The 24515-nt window shown below is 41.0% G+C and overlaps 1 long non-coding RNA gene across 1 annotated transcript in view; it reads right to left on the bottom strand.

Moving 5' to 3' along the window:
- Positions 1-20967, bottom strand: part of LOC133242085 (uncharacterized) — an 83607-nt gene extending 62640 nt beyond the window's left edge. The window contains exon 1 of the long non-coding RNA XR_009734761.1: positions 19649-20967. This is a non-coding gene — a long non-coding RNA (uncharacterized LOC133242085). The remainder of the gene's footprint in view (positions 1-19648) is intronic.
- Positions 20968-24515: the final 3548 nt, after the last annotated feature.

Below are 24515 nucleotides of genomic sequence, written 5' to 3' on the forward strand. Positions count from 1 at the left end.
AAACGGAACAGCAAATGCAATCATTCAAAAATTATGAGTATATGCAAAGATTTAGCTACAAGGAGAATCATCACAGCATTTGTAAAAGCAAAAATATGGAAATGACCTAAATACTACATAGTGAAAAAAAATTATGTCACCCACATGAGGGCAGAGACAATCTTGCCTATTTTTGTATATAAACTACAGCAATTGGAATAATGCCTTGCATAGAAAAATTTTCCTTAAACATTAAATATGCTAGTGTAGGGATATATTTATGGACATGGAAAGATGTTCATAGTTCAGTTTTACAAAACAGGTTACAAAATAATGTGGTAATGATCCCATTTTGTTTGATAGCTGGCTACATAGATAGATAGGGGGTGTAGGTTTGGAAAAACACACAAGGAGATACAATAATTAATGACGTTCTGAGGACACTGGGTTTTGTTTTGTTTGATTTGTTTTTATGCTTCATTTTCTGATATTCCTGTAATGAATACAAATTCCTTTTATAATAAGAAAATACATATTTTTTCAGTTTTATTTATAAAACAGTGTTCATTTTCCTGGTGTTTTCCTTTCTCTTCCCTGTATCATCTCTTGCTCCATAACCTTGAGAGTAGCAGCAGATGGCTGGGCAGGCATGTGGATTGAGGGGAAGGGAGGGAATCCCTCCATATGGGAGTCATGACTCACAGCTTTCACAGCTTGTGGAGCACCAAGGATCAAAATATAGAAGAGTAGTGGGGCCTAGGAAAACCTCCTGTTCCCAAAGCTTAAATCTTAGGAAGCTGAGAATTATAGTACATGCTGAAGATGACTAAAAAGCATTTCTAAGTTGCATTAGAAGCAAGATAAACAGCACAGAAGAACATCACTGCTAAGGAAAGATGATGTCACATTACCAGGGAGCAGGGAGAAGACGCAGTCTATTCCAATTTTACTTTCATGTCAACCATAAACAAGGCTTTCTTCTCCATTTCTCTTTCTTGGCCATCATCATCACCACTGTCACCTTCATCATCATGATCATCACCGCCATTATCCTCCAAAATCACTACCATCATCTCCATTCTAGATAGTAAACTTCCTCAGTTCAGTTCACTTCAGTCGCTCAGTCGTGTCTAACTCTTTGCAACCCCACAGACTGTAGCACGCCAGGCTTCCCTACCCATCATCAACTCCCAGAGCATACTCAAACTCATGTCCATCGAGTCGGTGATGCCATCCAGCCATCTCATCCTCTGTCGTTCCCTTCTTCTGCTACCTTCAATCTTTCCCAGCATCAGTGTCTTTTCTAGTGAGTGAGTTCTTTGCATCAGGTGGCCAAAGTATTGGAGTTTCAGCTTCAGCATTAGTCCCTCAAATGAATATTCAGGACTGATTTCCTTTAGGATGGACTGGTTGGATCTCCTTGCAGTCCAAGGGACTCTCAAGAGTCTTCTCCAACACTACAGTTCAAAAGCATCAATTCTTCAGTGCTCAGATTTATAATCCAACTCTCACATCTATACATGACTACTAGAAAAACCATAGCTTTGACTAGATGGACCTTTACTGGCAAAGTAATGTCTCTGTTTCTTAATATGCTCTCTAGATTGGTCATAGCTTTTCTTCAAGGAGTAAGCATCTTTTACTTTCAGGGCTGCAGTCACCATCTGCACTGATTTTGGAGTACAAGAAAATAAAGTCCCTCACTGTTTCCATTGTTTCCCCATCTATTTGCCATGAAGTGATGGGACCAGATGCCATGATCTTAGTTTTTAGAATGTTGAGTTTTAAGCCAACGTTTTCACTCTCCCCTTCACTTTCATCAAGAGGCTCTTTATTTTTCACTTTCTGCCATAAGGGTGGTGTCATCTGTGAACTGAGGTTATTGATATTTCTCCCGGCAATCTTGATTCCAGCTTGTGCTTCATCCAGCCCAGCATTTCACATGATGTACTCTGCATATAAGTTAAATAAGCAGGGTGACAATATACAGCCTTGATGCACTCCTTTTCCTATTTGGAACCAGTCTGTTGTTCCATGTCCAGTTCTAACTGTTGCTTCCTGACCTACATACAGATTTCTCAGGAGGCAGGTCAGGTGGTCTGGTATTCCCATCTCTTGAAGAATTTTCCATAGTTAGTTGTGATCCACACAGTCAAAGGCTTTGGCGTAATCAATAAGGCAGAAGTAGATGTTTTTCTAGAACTCTCTTGCTTTTTTGATGATCGAACGGATGTTGGCAATTTGATCTCTGGTTCCTCTGCCTTTTCTAAGTCCAGCTTGAACATCTGGAAGTTCATGGTTCACGTACTGCTGAAGCCTTACTTGGAGAATTTTGAGGACCGCTTTGCTAGCGTGTGAGATGAGTTCAACTGTGCAATAGTTTGAACATTTTTTGGCATTGCCTTTCTTTGGGATTGGAATGAAAACTGACCTTTTCCAGTCCTGTGATCACTGCTGAGTTTTCCAAATTTGCTGGCATTTTGAGTGCAGCAGCACTTTCACAGCATCATCTTTCAGGATTTGAAATAGTTCAACTGGAATTTCATCACCTCTACTAGCTTTGTTCGTAGTGATGCTTTCTAAGGCCCACTTGACTTCACATTCCAGGATGTCTGGCTCTAGGTGAGTGATCACACCATCATGATTATCTGGGTCATGAAGATCTTTTTTGTATAGTTCTTCTGTGTATTGTTGCCACCTCTTCTTAGTATCTTCTGCTTCCCTTAGGTCCATACCATTTCTGTCCTTTATTGTGCACATCTTTGCGTGAAATGTTCCCTTAGTGTCTCTAATTTTCTTGAAGAGATCTCTAGTCTTTCCCATTCTATTGTTTTTCTCTAATTTTTTGCGCTGATCACTGAGGAAGGCTTTCTTATCTATCCTTGCTATTCTTTCGAACTCTTCATTCAAATGGGTATATCTTTCCTAAGAGTGGCAAAAAAAAACTTTCTAAGAAAACTTCCTAAAAAAACTTTCTAAAAACACTTCCTAAAAAAACTTTCCTAAAAGTGGCAAGAAAACTTCTTAAGAGTGGCAAAACAGGACTTGTGTGCTAAGTCACTTGAGTCATGTCTGACTCTTTGCAATCCTATGGACTATAGCCTGCCAGGCTTCTCTGTCCACAGGATTCTCTAGCCAATAATACTGGGGTGGGTTACCATTCCCTTCCCCAGGGGATCTTCCCAATCCAGGGATCGAAAAATAGGCCTTATCCTTGTATTAATATATATACAAAAATAGTTAACACATGATTCTACATCAGAGAAACACAAATTAAATTGACATGTACTCTTATCAAGTAAGCAGAAAACATGATGTTGGTGGGAACATTTGATATACTGCATGAATTATATAGTGAGCCAGTATCTCAATGAGTCAGAACTTTTTAATCATGTACCGTTCCCCCTAGTATATTTATTTAATATGTATTTATTTATAAATTTTATATATGTTCTATGTTATAAAATACATATAAAATTAAATTTTTAATGAAACCAGTATTATTTGTTTTCCACAACCCAATGGATCATTTTGGGGTTTACACACCCTGTATGGAAGACCACCATCCTAGACAACAGAATCAGAATTGAAAGTTTCTGAAACAAATCTATGATGGTGGCTATAACCAATAACAGAAGACTAAATATAGATGAAGGTCACACTTCAATTCCCAAATTGAGCCCATGTTGAGGAATTTTATATGCAAATATACTACTGTAATACTAACACATCACCAGCAGATGACTTCTAGCTCTAGTAATTGAAGATGGGTGGACTGAGCAGCAAGCAGCATTTCAAGAAAAGCCGACCTTGACAATTATTCAAACCCACCAGATGGTGCCCCATTCTTGCTACTATCACTATGTAACATTGCTGTATTAAATTAGTGTGTTTTCTTTCTAGGGATTTCTTGAAACAAAATAAGGTTTCAGAGGGCAGGAGCAATATGTGCCTGCTTCCATCACTTTAGGAAACTGCTTTGATACCAAGGCAACCAGAAATTCTGTTACCTGAGAGAGGCCTGCTTTTCATTCCTTTGGGACCAGCATCCCAGCTCTGGGTTGCTGGTTATTAACTGCAGCAGGAGGGGAGAAAGGAGTAGGCATCCTTACTAGTTCATCAGTGAGGGTGGTTTCGTTGAACAACTCCACTCAAATCTGAACATTTACATCACAATTTCAGGTCAAAGTATGGAATCTCTGTGCTACTGCTGCTAAGTCGCTTCAGTCCTGTCCGACTCTGTGCAACCCCAGAGACAGCAGCCCACCAGGCTCCCCCGTCCCTGGGATTCTCCAGGCAAGAACACTGGAGTGGGTTGCCATTGCCTTCTCCAATGCATGAAAGTGAAAAGTGAAAGTGAAGTTGCTCAGTCATTCCCGACTCTTAGCAACCCCATGGACTGCAGCCTACCAGGCTCCTCTGTCCATGGATTTTCCAGGCAAGAGTACTGGAGTGGGGTGCCATTGCCTTCTCCGATGGAATCTCTGTAGAAACTGCCAAACCCCAAAAGTGGGTTTAGGGCAACCAGAGTGTTTTCTGGGTAGAATATCCTTTGGGCCAGCCACAGTGACTTTGTAGAAAGTTATGGTAGGACAGAGCAGAGAGAACAAAGGCTTTGGGGTCAGACAGATGTGGGATGGACTCCATCCACACTGCCTGTGTGACATCAGGCAAGCTACTGAACTTCTCCATCACAAAAGGCAGTTAGTGAAATGCTGTAAGATTTTCTAGACTTCTTGTGAATGCTGGAAAGAATATTCATAGAGCATCATGCACAAGATCCAAGCTCTTCATTCACTCAGTCATGCCTGAGGATGTGACTACCTGAGGCACTTGTTAAAAATGCAGATATTTCTCCCTTAGAGATTCAGATGTCACAAGCCCAGAGTGAACAAAGGATAAACCAGGGTGAATATTCCATAATTTCCTGCCCTGGGGAAACCTGTTCATTTTAAGAAATCCCCCTCATCCCCCAGGTGATTATTATTGTCAAACAAGCTTAGGAATCCCCACACCAACAGTTTATTTTTTTTTACCACCATTGCTGTGCCCACTGCTGTGTCACTGCTATTTTGTTCCTTCCTGCCACCCCACAGCACTACTCCAGGGTGCCACCATTATAGAGTCTACCTACTTTCCTCCACCACGGAAAATTCCCTGCATTTTCTACTCCACTTCCTTCCTCCCACCCTCACTCCTCAGTCAACCTGCTCTCCACCATCTGTCGAGTTGGAAAGACTGGAGTAGATGGATTCGTGTGAAGGCTTTGAACTGAAAGTGACTTACTGAGCTGCACAGGCCAGGGAGTTTTTCAAAAGAAGTGGCTTAAACTCAAGAGATTCATCCTAAATAATAGCAGTACTGGCCAACTGGCAAATGTTTTGAGAAGAAGGATCTCTCAATTCCTGCCATGACCTACTTGCTGATTCATCTGCATGTATGTAAGAATCACTGGAGAACTTGATAAAACACAGATTCTGTTATTAGATACTGGATCTAAGATGGGGCCCCAGACTCTGCATTTGTAACAAGCTCCCGAGTAAGCCGACGCTGTTGGTCCAAGGACATTCTGATTGTCAAGGAGTGGATAATGGTGAAGAAAAGACCTACATCCCCAAAAGACTGGAAATATATCAACACCTAGAGACTAACGTGACCATGAACATCTAGAGTCTGTTAAGTTAGGAAAGCTTCAAGAGACAGGCCTGGTAACAGTACACACAGAACCCACAAACACCATGTCAGAACTTTTCAACACCTTCAATAACTTAAAAATCATTACTTTCCATGAGGGAACATTTCCGTACAGAAATGACAACTAACAGCTCCAAAGTTTATCGTAAAAGCATCTTATACAGTTATTTTAAAAATCACATCTCAATAATCATAAAAGGTAAGTAGAGGTAAATGTGCTCTTTTACACATGACAGACAATACAAGAACACCAAGATAATTGTTGACAGAGCCAGTTCTCCTCGAACAAAGAAATTTCCATTTGCCTCTATGGCACAGTCAACTCTACAAACATAAAAGGTTTTGAACAAGTTCAACTGGCTTCTGTTGTTAACTTCCTGGAGAAAGTTAAAACACAATGTGAAACAAAAAATGCTGAATGTGAGAAATGGGGACAATGGAGTACAGCTGTGGTGTTCTGGAAGTTGAGCAGTAACCTATTTGCAAATCTGGAAGGTCTCTGAAAATCGGCCACTGGCTGATCAAAAACGTCATACAGTACAAACTCCTTAACTGCAATTGTCTATTGGGAAAACAAGCTCCACCTTAGGTGTGTGACAGTGATGCTTCTAGGGACACTGATATCCATAGTTACAAACATACCATTTGACTCTAAAGTTCCACACATTATCTAGAAAAGCCACCTTTGGTACTCGCACAGATCCAGAGCCTCTTCCTATGGCAGGTGGAACTTTCTGGAACAACAGGACAAAGTTGGTTTACGATCTGTTTAAAACTGCCACCACTCACAAAAGGACCCTGGCTATGCCTGATCTGGAGCCCATATTGCTCTTTCTCCAGAAAGCTTTCCTCCTCTCCCTGGAAACCTGGCTTTTTAGCCTCCAGCTGCTGAGCTACCAGGCGGAGAAAAACAACATCAAGCAATGTCAGGCAGAAATTTTCACTATGTCTGCAGTTCTGCTGGTGTTTGTGGGAAGATAATATTATGTCAACCTTACACAGGGATAGTCTTCTTTGTACATTCCCACTCATCAGATTTTAACCTCTAGTGACTTTTTGAACTAGAAGACAGAGGAATAACCTCTTTGCTGTTTAGATTGGGACAAAATGGGATAGTTGTGCAGTTTATCTCTAGTATTATATACATCACTAAGATTTATTTTCGTGTTTTAGTTTTGGGTTGAGCTATAACGCACATACAGGAAAATGCACAAATCATTATGTATGAACAGCTCAGCAAGTATTCACAAACTGATCACACCCTTTGACTCTCCTCCAAACAGGAACTGGAGCACTGGAGCATCCCAGAAGTCCCCTCTGCGCCCTCTCTCAGTCACTATATCCTCCTCTCCCCAGGAATGGCTCTCCTGGCTTTTATTACTCTATAGATTAGTTTGGTGTATTTTCAAACTTTAAACACAATTTTAAAAATGGGCTTATTTTTGACATATGAAATTAAAAGGTAATAATATTAATACCAAATTTGTTTAAGTTGCTTGTTTTCATGATAATTTAAGAGTCCCAAAACTAAAGTGTCTCTTTTAGTTCAGTCCAATTGCTATGGACTGGATTGTACACTCCCAAAATTCAAACGTTGAAGTCCTAACCACCAAAGTGACTGTATTTACAGAAAGGGCGTTTAGAAGATAATTAAGGTAAAATGAGGTCATAAGGGCTTTGTATAGGACTGTGGCCTTATAAGAAGGGGAATATCTCTTTCTCCCCTGTTAGGACACAGTAAGAAGACTACCAAAGGCTATCATCAGATCCAGATCACCTGGCACCTTGAGCTTGGACTTCCCATCTTCCATAAATGTGATAAATTAATTATTGTTGTTTAAGCCACCCAGTCCATGGTGTTTTGTTATGGCAGGCTGACCTCATACATCAATTTTCCTAAAAATGTATTTCACTTTTTTGAGTAATAAATTTATTGCTGAAGACAAGACTCTTCGTTTCAAAATAATGCATTGGGTTTTGTTTTGTTTTTAGTTTAAAGAGAAGTTGGCATACAAAATTAAATTGCTACTGCCCAATAAGAAAAGTACATTTATTAGATAAACATGCGAAGTCAAATGGGCCTTAGGAAGCATCACTATGAACAAAGCTAGTAGAGGGGATGCAATTCCAGTTGAACTATTTCAAATCCTAAATGATGCTGTGAAAGTGCTGCTGCACTCAATATGTCAGCAAATTTAGAAAATTCAGCAGTGACCGCAGGACTGGAAAAGGTCAGTTTTCATTACAATCCCAAAGAAAGGCAATGCCAAAGAATGCTCAAACTACCACACAATTGCCCTCATCTCACACGCTAGTAAAGTAATGCTCAAAATTCTCCAAGCCAGGCTTCAGCAATGCGTGAACCGTGAACTTCCAGGTGTTCAAGCTGGTTTGAGAAAAGGCAAAGGAACCAGAGATCAAATTTCCAACATCCGTTGGCTCATCAAAAAAGCAAGAGAGTTCCAGAAAAACATCTATTTCTGCTTTGTTGACTATGCCAAAACCTTTGACTGTGTGGATCACCACAAACTATGGAAAATTCTTAAAGGGATGGGAATGTCAGCCTATCTGACCTGCCTCTTGAGAAATCTGTATGCAGGTCAGGAAGCAACAGTTAGAACTGGACATGGAACAACAGCCTGGTTCCAAATAGGGAAAGGAGTACGTCAAAGCTGTATATTGTCACCCTGCTCATTTAACTTATATGCAGAGTACATCATGAGAAACACTGGGCTGGATGAAGCACAAGTTGGAATCAAGATTGCTGGGAGAAATATCAATAACCTCAGATATGCAGATGACACCACCCTTATGGCATGTGTCACTGAACTTCCCAAGGAAAGTGTAAATTTAATAGACGAGAGAGATCTTGCCTTTTTCTCTTTGCACCCCAGAACTTAGCATATAAATCTCCTTCAGTTCAGTTCATTTGCTCAGTCGTGTCTGACTCTGCGACCCCATGGACTGCAGCACTCCAGGCCTCCCTTTCCATCACCAACTCCTGGAGTTTACTCAAACTCATGTCCCCTGCAGTCACCACCTGCAATGATTTTGGAGCCCCCAAAAATAAAGTCTGTCACTGTTTCCCCATCTATTTCCCATGAAGTGATGGGACTGGATGCCATGATCTTAGTTTTCTGAATGTTGAGCTTTAAGTCAACTTTTTCATGCTCCTCTTTCACTTTCATCAAGAGGCCCTTTTAGTTCTTCTTGCCAACAAAGGTCCGTCTAGTCAAGGCTATGGTTTTTCCAGTAGTCATGTATGGATGTGAGAGTTAGACTATAAAGAAAGTTGAGCACCAAAGAATTGATGCTTTTGAACTTTGGTGTTGGAGAAGGCTCTTGAGAGTCCCTTGAACTGCAAGGAGATCCAACCAGTCCATCCTAAAGGAAAATCAGTCCTGAATGTTCATTGGAAGGACTGATGCTGAAGCTGAAACTCCAATACTTTGGCCACCTGATGTGAGGAACTGACTCATTGGTAAAGACCCTGATGCTGGGAAAGATTGAAGGCGGGAGGAGAAGGGGATGACAGAGGATGAGATGGCTGGATGGCATCACCAACTCAATGGACATGAGTTTGAGTAAACTCTGGGAGTTGGTGATGAAAAGGGAAGCCTGGTGTGCTGCAGTCCATGGGGTCACAAAGAGTCGGACACGACTGAGAGACTGAACTGAACTGAAGGAGATCTATATGCTAAGTGCTGGGGTGCAAAGAGAAAAAGGCAAGATCTCTGTCATCTATTAAATTTTACTTTCCTTGGGAAGTTCAATCATTCCAAGTCAATGGCAGATATTAATGACTTTGCTAACATAGGTTTAGGTGCCCTGACTTTGAAGTAATGTAATAAAACCCTGTCCTTGCCACTGCCTTTGAAATCAGGGTGGTAGCTGCAGTGCCTCACACTAAAAGTAGACACCCAACACATGTTGTTGATTAAAGAGGCAGCTGGAGGATTCTGAAGTGTAGTTGGAGCAAGAGAAGTGCCAAGAGGTGGCTCTATTTAATTAACACTCTGTTGGGAAGAATCAGGCTCCCAGTGGAATCACCCATAGTACCCAAAGGGAATGCAGTGATTCTATTTGCAAGCCAGTGTGACAAGAAGTGTTTCCACTGAGTCATATTTTCAAAAGCCATCATTTTCTTCTTCTGTAAACAAATGCCAATTAATGTGTAGGTTTGACTTTCTCAGAGTTGAATAAAAATAACAGCAACTGGGTGGTATGCAATTTGCCACTTGTGCTTTTAATTTACAAACCTATTGCATGACACTTGTGCCGTCAGAGAAACAAGAAATAATTAGAAAGGTAGACTAATAGGGAAAATAAGATGTTTGTGATATCTGGGTCCTCCTCATAGCTCAAAAGGCACTGTTTGTTATACTGCGTCCAAATATAAAACAAATGATCTGTCTCCAACATAAACTAGCCTGAACACCAGCCAAATGAAAGCAGCTGCCACTAGATTAAAAAGTCATTTTCTCAGCCAACTCAGATTAAAAAAGAAACATTTTATGAACATATTTCTTCAACTCTAGCAGATTTTTATTATTGTATGTTTCAGCTGCACATAAAAATAAAAACAGCATCTCCTGGCATGACCATTTGTCAGAAATTTAATTTCAGATAAACAGATGGTGCTAAACTAAAAATATTAGTAGGGTATCATCTGTAAAATTCAAATAATTTTAGTATGTGTTGTCTTTAGTCTTTTTTTTAAACATAGAAATTTCTTTTTCTAAATCAATCTCACCAAAATACAGCAAATTTTCATTTTCAAGGATGTTGAACAAGGGTCTCTTGTGTTCCCCATCTCTAGGGGCTCTTGACAAGAAATAAATTTAGAATATACTGCTCTTTTTTCACTTCAGGGCCCAGAAATAAATCTGGATAAAATGTTAAAGGCTACAAACTAAAGTTAGAATTATCTTTACAGGTTGATTTACTTGCTGTTCAAGACTTGGGCACACTTTGAGCACCTGGAGGTCCAAGTTCTACATGCCAATGTCCCAGTGAAAGGAAGCAGATAAAGGAGAAAAGGAGTCACACAGCAAATAGCCAAAAGACAACTTTCCCAACTTCCATTAGTTATTAAAACAAAAAATTAAAGCCGTCCCTCCAATCATTCAGTGAAAGTTCTACCCCAGGACCAACAGCCACAGCAACTCCAACTTTGGGACCAACCAAAGCATCTGCCTACGATGCGGGAGACCCGGGTTTGATCCCTGGATCAGGAAGATCCCTTGGAGAAGGAAATAGCAACCTACTCCGGTACTCTTGCCTGAAAGATCCCATGGACAGAGGATCCTGGTAGGCTACAGTTCATGGGGTCGCAAAGAGTTGGACGCGACTGAGCAACTTCACTTTCACTTTCAAAGCTCTTACTGACTTGAAGTACAGATTGGATTAGAGTGCATTTCATTATGTACAGCATATACCAGGTTGAACTGCATGAAACTGCCAATACCCAACCAGTTTTGACCCTCATCTATTTCAAACAAATATGGAGACTGTTTCTGAGGACCACTTCATTTCTAACTCCACCCCTAGTACAAATCAAGAATGTTACTCAATATGTCCCAGATTGTATAGGAGGTGCTTGGCCATTTGGGTCTGCTTCCTTGCCCTTAGAAAACTATTATTTTCCTCATTGGTCTAATCAGATCTAATTCTCTAGCAGAACAGAGCTTTTTCACCAAGGCTGTGGACATCTTTGGAGCATAGGTTTCAAGGGGATTAGTGAAAACTTAGATATTGTATACATAATTGTGTGTGTATTTTGGAGTTGGGATTGGGCAAGAGAAGTGAGTCCATGATATTTACCAGCTTTAAGAGAAAAGAATGGGTCAAAATTGTTAGCTGCTCGAAAATCCTGCCTCGTCCCTGAAAACTCTAGCTTACATTGATCGCACCCTGAAAGCAGTTTTGAAAGACTTAGTGTTCAGTTCAGTTCAGTTCAGTCGCTCAGCTGTGTCCGACTCTTTGCGACCCCATGAATTGCAGCACGCCAGGCCTCCCTGTCCATCACCAACTCCCGGAGTTCACTCAGACTCAAGTCCATCGAGTCAGTGATGCCATCCAGCCGTCTCATTCTCTGTCATCCCCTTCTCCTCCTGCCCCCAATCCCTCCCAGCATCAGAGTCTTTTCCAATGAGTCAACTCTTCGCATGAGGTGGCCAAAGTACTGGAGTTTCAGCTTTAGCATCATTCCTTCCAAAGAAATCCCAGGGCTGATCTCCTTCAGAATGGACTGGTTGGATCTCCTTGCAGTCTTAGTGTACTTAAACATAAACTGACTCACATGCTATTAATACTTGCTGGTTTGAGAAATGTTTTCTCTTACAGATCATATAGAAAGTTCCAAGAGGCATAGCTCTTTTATGCTTCTTGTATCTCCCCTTAGTTTCCAGCACACAGGTTTAATCTTAAAGGTTAATTAAAAATTTTTGTTAACAAATAACATGTGTCACTGTTCCTTAAAATTATTAAAAATTTGAGTTTTCTAGTGAAAATTCATCTACCATCACATACTTCTACATTTCTATAGTTTACAATTGGATTTGTTTATTGTTCACATGAATTATTCTATTTGTAAAAAGAACAGTAAAAATATATAAAAATCATTATTCAAAGAACATAATTAAGAGTACAAATCTGATATCAAAAGTTTATTGTAATAATATGTAAAAAGTTGCGTCTGCCCCTGCTGCCACTAGCATCCATAGTTATGAGTTAACTGGTTCAGATAAACAAACAGCTTTGGCATTATTTTTCTGAGAAATGGAAGAAGGCCAAGCCCTATTTGGAAACATATTGGTAGCCTTAAAGGGATTTAAAATACACATATATAATTTTCTTGGGTTTATACTATCTTAGATGAGTGATTCTATAAGGCAAGGTTTCTCAACCTTGGTGAAAGTGAAAGTTGCTCAATCCTGTCTGACTCTTTGCAACCCCATGGACTATATAGTCCATGGAATTCTCCAGGCCAAAATACTGGAGTGGGTAGCCTTTCCCTTCTCCAGGGGATCTTCCCAACCCAGGGTTGACCCAGGTCTCCCACATTGCAGGCGGATTTTTCACCAGCTGAGCCACAAGGGAAGTCCAAGAATACTGGATGGGTAACCTAGTCCTTCGCCAGGGGATCTTCTCTACCCACGGATGGAACCAGGATCTCCTGAATTGCAGGCAGATTCTTTACCAACTGAGCTATAAGGGAAACCCTCTCAACCTTGGTACTACTTGCATTTTGGACTAGATAATTCTTTGCTGTGGGGCTGTCCTGTGCAGTGTCGGATATTTAACAACATCCCTGGCTTTTACCACTCAGTGCCAAGGTAAGCCCTCCCTCAGCTAGGACAACCGAATATATCTCCACTCATTGCTAAATGTTGGGAGGGAGCAAAATCACCCCCAGTTAAGACTCAAGAAGACTTACTTAACCTTTTGCTGCTGCTGCTGCTGCTAAGTCGCTTGAGTTGTGTCCAACTCTGTGCAACCCCATAGACGGCAGCCCACCAGGCTCCCCCGTCCCTGGGATTCTCCAGGCAAGAACACTGGAGTGGGCTGCCATTTCCATCCCATGTGTTTCTCCTTACTTCATGAAGAGGAGAACCTCACTAGAAATAACACTCCTCAAAGGTTTTCTGTTAGGGTTGCCGGATTTAGCAATTAAAAATAGAAGATGCCAGCAGGGAGGAGGGAGGGGGTTTCAAGCTGAGGGGACGCATGTATACTTGTGGCTGATTCATGTTGATGTATGGCAGGAACCATCACAATACTGTAAAGTAATTATCCTCAAATTAAAATAAATTAATTAAAAAAAAGATGCCCAGTTAAATTTGAATTTCAGATAACAATGAGTAATTTTTTGTACAAATATGTCCCAAATGTTGCATAGTATTTAATTTGGCAAACTTATTCCCAGTGAAATACTAAAATCATAAATAAATTGCCAATTCATGACAGGGGAAAAACAGGATTAAATAGTTACTGTGACTCTTTTCTACTCCAATGCTGTATTGAAGTGATGAGAACTGGGCTGTGTTGCAAATAAGTCACTTTGTTGTTGTTTTTGTTATTGTTGTTAAAAAATAATAAATAATAATAATATACTTCACAGCAGGTCATAGTGAAAACAGCACTTACTTTGGATCCAAGCAGCTCTGAGTTGAAACTTGACAGTCATTTTTGAAGGTGTGAACTTTGACAAGTTAACTTCTGAATCTCTACTTCCTCTTTTATGGAAAAAAAAAACACAAAACTCGCAGGCGTGGGAGAGGGAATTATAAATTCTGTTACTGAGTAGTTGTGTGAGTCTATGATGAAATGAGGTAGCTTTTTAAAGATGAAGTGAATAATATTAATACATAACATTGCTGGCACTTGGCACTCTCTGGATGTGTGGGGATGATGACCTAGGACTCCAGGAGGCTGTGGACAGGATGTTCTTCTGGTGCTGCTCCTATCCCAGATGTAATCTCATAGGCCCCAAGCAAAGGCCCCAGGCAGCACCTGCCAGGGGGCAAAAGAGGAAGTTGAGTTACCCATTCACTCATAGCCGCACCTGACTAATAATAGCTGAACTACCCACTCAGCGGGGCCCCTGAATGGGGCTGGTAGCAATACTGAGCAGAGAAGTGTGAAAAACCGAGAAAAAAAAAAAGGGAACCACAGCCTGACATTCGTAAAGCTATGGTGTTCAACTCCTAAAATGCTCTTCTCAAGAGAGCTTTTCACTCAGATTTTTTCACCTTGCAACTGGTCTGACAGTGTAAAGATATATTGAGTTTTTTAAAAGATGCTTCCCTGTATTTCTATTTCTTCATTACCAAAAAGGAAGGGGTGGGGCAAGTGAACTCTAATATTCATTCCAAGTTTGAAAAACCATGTGAAAAAAACTATTCCTCCTTTCAAAGGGCTTCCCTCATGGCTCAGCTGGTAAAGAATCCACCTGCAATGCAGGAGACCTGGGTTTGATCCCTGGGTTGGGAAGATCCCCTGGAGAAGGGAACAGCTACCCACTCCAGTATTCCGGCCTGGAGAATTCCATGGAGTCGGACAGGACTGAGTGACTTTCACTTTCACTTCACTTTTCCTTTCAGAGGCCCAACTGAAGCTGGCTCCTCCTGAAGGGTTCTGCTCTGGGAATCCTGCCAGCACTAACCTCTCCCTTAGCTTTTATTGTTCCTACCATCCATTAAAGCAAATAATCTATCACAAGCTACTTCATACTTTAAAAGATTATATTACCTGCATAATGTATACAGAATAATAAAATAAATATCTATGTATCCACTGCTCAATCTAAGAAATAATGTTACCGATGTTTTCAAGGCCCCTATCTGTATCCCTTTCACTCCAGAAGTGAAAGGGATACAGACTTTTGTTAACTATGTATTCCTTTTTTACTACTTCCTTGCTTTTCTTAATAATTTTATAACATATATATCTATCCCTAAAGAGTATTCATTTAAAGTTGTTGCTTCTGAATGTTATATCTGTGTTTTCATACTTTATATATTCTATATTCTGTGACTTCTTTTACTCATTAGTGTATTTGTGAGACAGCCATGTTGATGGGTGAAATTCTAGTTCAGTCATGATCACTGGCTCCACCACATTCTATTATTGAATATATTAGCATTTACTTATTCATCATTCTGGTCAGCGGACTATTAGGCTGTTTTCAGTTTGCTGCTATTTTGAGTAATGCTGTGGTGGCCTTTTTATTCTTTATGTCTCCTGGTGCAAAGAGACCAGGGTTTCTTAGGGTAGGTGCATCTTCTCTTTTCTCAGTTCAGTTCAATTGTTCAGTCATGTCTGACTCTTTGCAACCCCATGGACTGCAGCATGCCAGGCCTCCCTGTCCATCATCAACTCCCGGAGTTTACTCAAACTCATGTCCATTGAGCCATCCAACCATCTCATCCTCTGTCATGCCCCTCTCCCACCTTCAATCTTTCCCAGTATCAGGGTCTTTTCCAATGAGTCAATTCTTCACATCAGGTGACCAAAGTATTGGAGTTTCAGCTTCAGCATCAGTCCTTCCAATGAATATTCAGGACTAATTTCTTTTAGGATGGACTGGTTGGATCTCCTTGCAGTTCAAGGGACTCTCAAGAGTCTTTTCCAACACCACAGTTCAAAAGCATCAATTCTTTGGTGCTCAGCTTTCTTTATAGTCTAACTCTCACATCCATACATGACCACTGGAAAAACCATAGCTCTGACTAGATGGACCTTTGTTGGCAAAGTATTGTCTCTGTTTTTTAATAAGCTGTCTAGGTTGGCCATAACTTTTCTCCCAAGGAGCAAGCGTCTTTTAATTTCCTAGCTGCAGTCACCATCTGCAGTGATTTTGGAGCCCCCCACCAAATAAAGGCTGTCACATTGTTTCCCCATCTATTTGCCATGAAGTGATGGGACTGGATGCCATGATCTTAGTTTTCTGAATGTTGAGCTTTAAGCCAACTTTTTCACTCTCCTCTTTCACTTTCATCAAGAGCCTTATTAGTTGTTCTTCACTTTCTGCCATAAGGGTGGTGTCATCTGCATATCTGAGGTTATTGATATTTCTCCTGAAAATCTTGATTCCAGCTTGTGCTTCTGCCAGCCCAGCGTTTCTCATGATGTACTCTGCATAGAAGTTAAATAAGCAGGGTGACAATATACAGTCTTGACATACTCCTCTCCCTATTTGGAACCAGTCTGTTGTTCCATGTCCAGTTCTAACTGTTGCTTCTTGACCTGCGTACAGATTGCTCAGGAGGCAGGTCAAGTGGTCTGTTATTCCCATCTAAGAATTTTCCACAGTTTGTTGTGATTCCTTTGGTATGGTCAATGTTTTCCAAAGGGGTTTACCAATTTACATCCTAACCAGCAGCCTATCAGTCCTCCTTGCTGCATGTCTTCCACCCAGGATACTGTGAGAGCAAATAAAATCAATTTCTCTGCTTGCAGTGGGCAAAGAGACCATTCTCCTACCCACCCCTTTTCTTAAGAGTACTTCCTAAATCATAGGGACAGAACGAATCTGAGCCCTCATTCTAAACTTTGGAATAGAGATAAATCTCTCTACAGGTTAAGCCCAGTCTCCAGTCTTTACAACAGAGTTATCTCCAAGGCCAGGAGCAAAGAGAATTGTAAATACACGTGTACCTCTGGAATTAGCTAAGGGGTTGGTAGGAGACTTTCAGAAGGCACAGTCCTTTGTCTTTCCAGGAGATCAGAGAAGTCATTGCTCTTTCTTCTGCTCTGCTCTATAAATTACATGAGGCTTTGTCCTAACTTGTAGTCTCTTGCATGGACCACCTGCATCATGTGTTTTCTCTCTTCTAAAATTGATATGGAGGAGGTCTTGCTGGCAGGATTGTTTTGTTTCTCCAACATATTACTCTTTCATCCATTATTAAAATATTTTTTAAATTTTGGGAATAAATTTAGATTTGCAGAAAAATTATAAAGATAGCATAGAGAGTTCCCATGCACCCCTGATTTCCACCCACTGGAATTTTATTTAGTTGAATATTTAGTATCTTGCATTATTTGCATATCATGTATATTATACATAGTGTATATATATATATATATTTGCTCATATGCATTTTTATTTACATAAGGGTCTGGACAAGGTGCTGCTCTAGGTTTCAGTACTTACTATAAGACCTTAACAATAGGAAGAAAGGCCCTAGCTGAATTTGAAGGCAGAGGTGGGAGAGGGCCAAATTGTTCCCTTAAGAAAATGAAAGGAATTTATATTTGTCTTCTGAGAGGAATGAAGCAGAAAACGGGAAGGAGAAGAAAATTTAACAAGGACACAAGCTGATATGGAGCTGCAGAGGAGGCCAAGCAATTGCTTTAAGAACCAGGATATTGAATGTTAATTTTAAGTTTTGTCCTCTCTAAAGCTGGGATGCGCCAAAAACATAGTTCATTCACATGCCCAATGGCCCAAGCAAGGCCAGAACCAAATATTCTATCCTAGGATGAAATTCCATACATAAAATTTGATTTTACAATATTAAAATTGTATTATTAAAAGTTAATTTTTTAAAGTACAATGGTTTACTGTAGCTATAGAAACATTTGGGCTCAGACAGCTGCTGGCCTGCTCTTTCAACCACTGCACCATCGTTAGTAATTTTGTACCAAAGGGATATTCACTTTCAAGTGAGGTCAGAACAGGTACACCATGTTTTTGGCCAGCACCACCTGCGTGGAATTCTGCCCCTAGTGACGCCGTCACCGATTTATTAAGTTTCTTTCCTAACAGTAACTGACCAAGGTCAAAATTTACCTCTTGAAGTCCAAGGTTAGGTCAATGGTGACAGTGCAATTTCACTGAAGCAGGCTCAACCAACTGAGCTTTGTGCAGGATTTAAAGAAGATAATTTCTGAATATTTTCAGGAGCTGCCTTAAGATTGTTTTTCTTGCTCTGTTTTTTTATTTCTAATATGTGTTCAGCACTTACAATGCTTCACATGATCACAGGAGATAAATTTGTCTTCAAACCTTGGATCTGGAAATGTGGCATTGGAGCAAGTAATTGGCTTTCAAGATGACAAAACTATCTCTGAATTTCCACCTGGATCTCAGCTTTCATTGCATTCACACCAATTTCAGCATCTTCACTGGAGAAAAATGATAGAGGTATCTCTCCAGCAGGTCATGGAGAAAATACTTGCAGCTTCAAGGCACATCAGGCTGGTTAACTGCTTCAGTAGCTTTCAGCAAATAACTACCTTCTCTGCAAATAACTGCTGGCTGCTAATAAGCCCTGCTATGTTGGTATCGTTATCTTCAAAACACAGAATTAAGGTTCCATTGCCCAAGTAACATTTTTTTTTAATACGTTAATGCTGCTTTTATATCTTGTTTGGCCTGCAGTTTGGAAAGCACCTTGCACACTGTTTAGGGAAGGAGTTCTCATTTATTAAAGGCAACAATGAGTTAAATTAATACTTCCTCAGCTTTAGTGATGCCCAGGGATTCGGATTTGGTAGCTTGGAGTAGGAACCACATTTCTTTTTTTAAAGATTTATTTATTTATTTTTGGCTGTGCTGGGTCTCTGTTGCTGCATGCGGGCTTTCTCTAGTTGCAGCGAGCGAGTGGGGGGTGACTTTTGCTTGTAGTGCGTGGGTTTCTCACTGCAGTGGCTTCTCGTTGTGGAGCACAGGCTCTAGGGCGCTCAGGTTGCAGTAGTTGTGGCACACAGGCTTAGTTGCTTGGCGACATTTGGAGTCTTCATGGACCAGGGATCTAATCCGTGTCCCCTGCATTGGCAGGCAGATTCTTAACCACTGTACCACCAGTGAAGCCCCAAAATTCACATTTCTAATGAGTTCCCAGGAGCTCCAGCTGCTGCAGCTCCAAGTTAAATCATGACTTTGTCCCCACCATCTTCTGTTGTAGGTCTGGTTTGCTGCAGGGGTGTCCATCTGCTTTTCTTATTTTGCCAACTTCTAAACTTCTTTCCAAGGAAACCACTTAGTCTTCTATTTTTTTTAACAGCTTCATTTAGATATAATACACATACCATATAATTCATCCATTTGAAGTGTACAATCCAATGGTTTTTACTGTATCTACAAAGTTATGCAACCATCATCATAATTTTAGAATATCTGCATCATCTCAAAAAGAAACTCTCTTTAACTCTCACTACCACCTCTCTCCAGGCCCCAGCAACCTCTAATCTTCCTAATGTCTCTACGAATGTGCCTGTTCTAGCCATGTCATAGAAATAGAACCACAGTCACCTTCTGTCCTTTAGTATTTTCATGAAGGGACAGGAACACAGCAATATTTGTCATGACTAAACATGATTAGAAAAACAACCCTGTTGGGCACCATTCTTTAAAAGACAAGGCCCTTGAGGATGATATCTCTTCCCGAACAGGGTCAGTTAGTGGCATTAGCAGTGAAGGTTATTTGGATTTTGAAGGTTTACTGTTGTGGTGGCATCTACTTACCTTATGTGGCCATCACTCCATCTTGTGAGAACGATTCATTCTTTCTTTTGGAGAACTCATCTTCACTGGTCCAACAGTGTGACTGTAATGGTGCTACTAGTACCCTCCTCCCAACTCCCATCACTCCACCTCTTTAACCCATGTTATGGACTGAATATTTGTGTCTGCCCAAAATCATATGTTGGAACCCTAACCTTGAATGCATGGGCTTTAGGAGGCAGAGCCTTTCTTTCAGAAGTGATTAAGTCATGAGGTGGAGCCCTCATAAATGGGATTAGTGCTCTCATAATAGACAGAGTTTGCTTCTTCTCTCTGCTTTGTGCTAAGTAAGAAGGTTCAGTTCAGTTCAGTTCAGTTCAGTCGCTCAGTCGTGTCCGACTCTTTGCGACCCCATGAATCGCAGCACGCCAGGCCTCCCTGTCCATCACCAACTCCCGGAGTTCACCCAGACTCATGTCCATCGAGTCGGTGATGCCATCCAGCCATCTCATTCTCTGTCGTCTCCTTCTCCTCCTGCCCCAATCCCTCCCAGCATCAGAGTCTTTTCCAATGAGTCAACTCTTCGCATGAGGTGGCCAAAGTACTGGAGTTTCAGCTTTAGCATCATTCCTTCCAAAGAAATCCCAGGGCTGATTTCCTTCAGAATGGACTGGTTGGATCTCCTTGCAGTCCAAGGGACTCTCAAGAGTCTTCTCCAACACCACAGTTCAAAAGCATCAATTCTTTGGCATTCAGCAACTGTAAAGCAGAAAGAAGGCTCTCATCAGAACTCAACCATGATGGTACCTTAATCAGAACTCCCACCCTTTAGAATTCTGAGAAATAAATGTTGCTTAAGCCACCCAATATATAATATTCTGTTATAGCTGCTTGAGCTAAGACAATTCAATTCATAGGAGAGGATACACGATCCAAGTTTGCTCTGTCAGAGGCCTTCCCTGGACATTTTCAAAACTGTCCTAAGGGAATAAAACTGCTGGGAGAATGTGAGCCCTTGATCTGCCATCAGTCAAGAGTTTCAACATCCTGGTTGATATGGGCAGGGAGTCAGAACCTTGAGGAGAGGGGGTTCCAATCTTGTCCCTGAGGTTCCCACGTTCTTGCTTCCCTAAGAGTTGGGTTTGTTCATTCAGTCTCTATTCTAGAAGTATGGAATGGACCTCAGGCAGCTCTGAAGGCTCAGACCTAGAAACTTGTGGTAAACTAACCTTTAATGTTACCAGTCTCATGGCAAATGAGGGGTGTGCCTACTTCTTATACTTTCTATCTGCTTATATCTCTGTGTCTTACTTCTCATATACAGTAAGCAGGCAAGCAGATAGCAGGTTCTCCCCAGTATGACCGAAAGGGGCTAAGAGAGTAAAAAGACCTCAAGGGTAGAGAAGAGCAAAGTTCTCAGTCTGTGCTCACTGTCCTTAAAGGGATCCTGGAGGAATAAGGATGCAAGCCACATCGTCTCCTGCTTTGTGAGGTTGCTGGGTGCAGCTGTCTTTGTATCTTTTGATAACAGAGAAAACACATTCCTTTAACTGTGTTATGGGCCTCTTTCCACCAATCACATCACTGCCCCACTGAGACACAGTGCACAATAAATTATCCCAAGATCCTGCCAATAAATCCCTTTTAACCTAAAGTCCTTGGTTTGCCTTACCGTATGTTTTGAAAAGTTCCAACTATACACAACTACTGATGCTAAGAAATTTAGCTGTCATCCTGCTTATCTAAAGATAAGGCATTCACTATACTTTTGCATAAATGTGATTGTCAGGCTGAATACCATGTACTGGCTACCAACCCTAGAGGAGGACTCCGAACACTTCTACCTACTGTGTGTTGGGTTGGAGTTGCCAAGGAAAACACAACACAGTCAAGCACCAGATGGAATGATGTTTTACTTACATAGAGAGGAAACAGCAAGATCAGCTTCAGTAGTGGGTTTCAGCTCCTTGTGGCCAGCAGGCCCCAGGGCAGCCAACACAGAGCAATGGTCTATGCACACCCTTCTTGTGCTGCAACAGAAGGACCCTGACCTCTCCCTGTGGAATCTGAAATATTGAAAGCTGGGTGCCTGCCTGTGGGCTGTTAACATACATACTTAGGCACCATCAACACTCTGTGAGCATAAAACAGGGAAAGATACTCCATACAAGACAGAAAGACCAGTATGGGCTGTGTGGGCTCTTAACCTCTTGGTAAGGAAGTGTTCCAGGCCCAAAGTGAAAGTGTTAGTTGCTCAGTCATGCCCAACTCTTTGCCCAAGGCTCTTTCTTATTTGGCTGAGCAGAGGGTCAAAAGATTGCCTTTCGATCCTGTCTTTACCCAAAACAACCATATTTACTTGGAAACTTTGGCTTTCGAGATACAGAAACCCCAACTCAGAACTGGCTCACACAACTAATAAAGTTCAGTAGTAAGAGTCTCAGCTCCATTTATTTGTAACTCTTTGCTCTGCCTTCTTATGCAATACTGTCACCATTTTAAGACAGGTATTCTTTATGGAAGCAAAACAGGTGTACACTTTGTCTCTCCTTAAACTCTTCTCTACTTGGACAAACTCAGCATTCTTGAAACAAAGGGGAAGGCATTAAGGCTGCCACTTGTTGCGAGAGACAATCTCAAAGTTTGACATGTTTTTCTGGGTTTTCACTTAGTTTGATAATGGTTGAATTCAATTGTTTACCAAGTATTGTCAATGAAAGAACACAGCCCTGCCTCAAAGAAATTGAGTCTTCTAGTCAACACACAAATAGTTACTCTGAATACAATAAAGAATACTAATTTAAAAGTAACCCAAGAAACCCAGAAGAGGCTACTTAGCCTAACCTAGAGTGCTATAACCCTGGATGAGGCCATGGCAATCCCCTCTAGTATTCTTGCCTGGAGAAGCCCATGGAGAGAGGAGCCTGGTGGGCTACAATCCATGGAGTCACAAAGAGTCAGACATGACTGAAGTGACTTAGCTCAGCACAGAGTACTATAAATGCTTCCTGGTAAACATTTTACCTGCACTCTGAAGGTATTTCCACTTGGGACTTCAACTTCACACAGACACTTTTATGAGGGCAAGGCCTGTCACCACAGTATCCACTTATCCTAGCAGAGACTAGCTCTCATGCCAACCTAAATCTGTTCCAGAAGAAGCCATTGTATAGTTGTATTTTAACTGGTTTGTGGTTTTCTTGTTTCCATTTTCAGTCAGTTGTTTGTTCTTTTCCTACATTCTCCTTCCTCAACTTCTAACAGTCCAATCCTGCTCTCCTCCATTTGTTCTTACAGCTCTCCACCTTCTCCATCTACATGTGAAAACTTAATTTTCATTTTCCAATGTATGGAGACACAGAAGTACTTTTCAGAGCAAGTTTAACAATACGGGGAAGGTGAGAACTGACATTTATTAAGCACCAACTGTGTGCCAGGCACAAGAGTAGGCTTTTTTGCATGCATTTAATTCTTAGAGAAGTCTGTGAGATAGATATAGTATCCCTGTTTTGTAAATCAGGAAACTGAGCCCAGAGAAGATATGTTACTCACAGAATTCTATACAGCTGCTTAGTGGAGTGGCTACATTCTCTACATAAGGCTACCTGATTTCAAAATTTTTCCAAAGCTACATTCTTTTCATTACCAAGTGATTTAAATTTTCATTGCAAAGAAAAATCATCTGGAGAGGTTATACACACACACACACACACACACACACACCAAGACCTTGGCCCCACATCTAGAGATCCTTATTTTAAATGGGGGTGGGGCCAGTATTTTCCTTCAAATCTCCTTGGATGATTCTAATGAGAATCCAGGCTCAAAACAAATTGTACTAGAATGTGTTGCCTCCCAAACCATATCAATAAATTTCATGAAACCTAGCAGAGGCTGGACAGCACTTCAATCTCAACATCTAAAAATAGCTAATAGCGGCACCAATACACAGTATTAAAAGAAACTGAGGGTAATTTCACCTAGAATGCTTCACCCATGCAAAATGTTTATGATCAGCCTGGGACCAAGATAGACAGCACAGATAAGACTCCAGAAGCCTGCTCTTGACTTTGCTTCTGAGCCTGTGTATGACAGTTGCCTTCTCAGCACACACTGCAAATGCCCTGCCCCATGTCCCTCTGGCAGGGCCTGGGTCATCTGCAGCTGTTGGGAAAGACAGTCTTGTTCCTGCTGACAGCTCTTCACCTCCAGCAACCACCCATGTCTCTCTCCATCTCTGCCCCAGGGCTTCACTAGCACCTTCAGCGTGAGCTCAGTGGTGCAGGGCCTCTAGAAAGTGCCAGGGACTTTTTTGCTGACTTCTCCCTCGCCATCCAAAAGTCTCCACTCCCTCACTTACGCTCCCTGAGGTCACCTCCACTGTTTACTTCCTGCACCCAAATCCTAGTCTCAGGATCTGCTTTGGAAGAACCAGACAGGAAACAACCTCCAAGTGTTTCATTTTAGCCTCAGATACAAATAAGCATTAGGCCAACAATGATACTAACTTATATATGAATTTTACTTTATAGCTTACAAAGAAAGAGCTTTCACATTCTCATTTTGATCACTAAAGGAGAACATTCCCTAACACCATCACAAGGGGAATTGGGGATGGATACAATTCTCTTTCATTTCTTGAGACTAAAGTACTCCATTATCATAATAAAGACAGGCATAGATTAACTTTTCCCTGTATGCACACACTCTGCCCACTCTTGACTCTGTGTGTTCTTCATAAGAAAAATGGCCAATTCAAGCAAATATTAGAAATAATTCTATTGTTTTATATAGCGGATTCTTAATTAGTGCAACAATGTTAGTCTGGGTTTTTTTTTTTTAACTTTTATCATGAATAGTCATTCATGCCTCATTATGTAAAATTATA

The sequence above is a fragment of the Bos javanicus genome, chromosome X (genome assembly GCF_032452875.1).
Source record: "Bos javanicus breed banteng chromosome X, ARS-OSU_banteng_1.0, whole genome shotgun sequence".
Classification (NCBI taxonomy): Eukaryota; Metazoa; Chordata; class Mammalia; order Artiodactyla; family Bovidae; genus Bos; species Bos javanicus.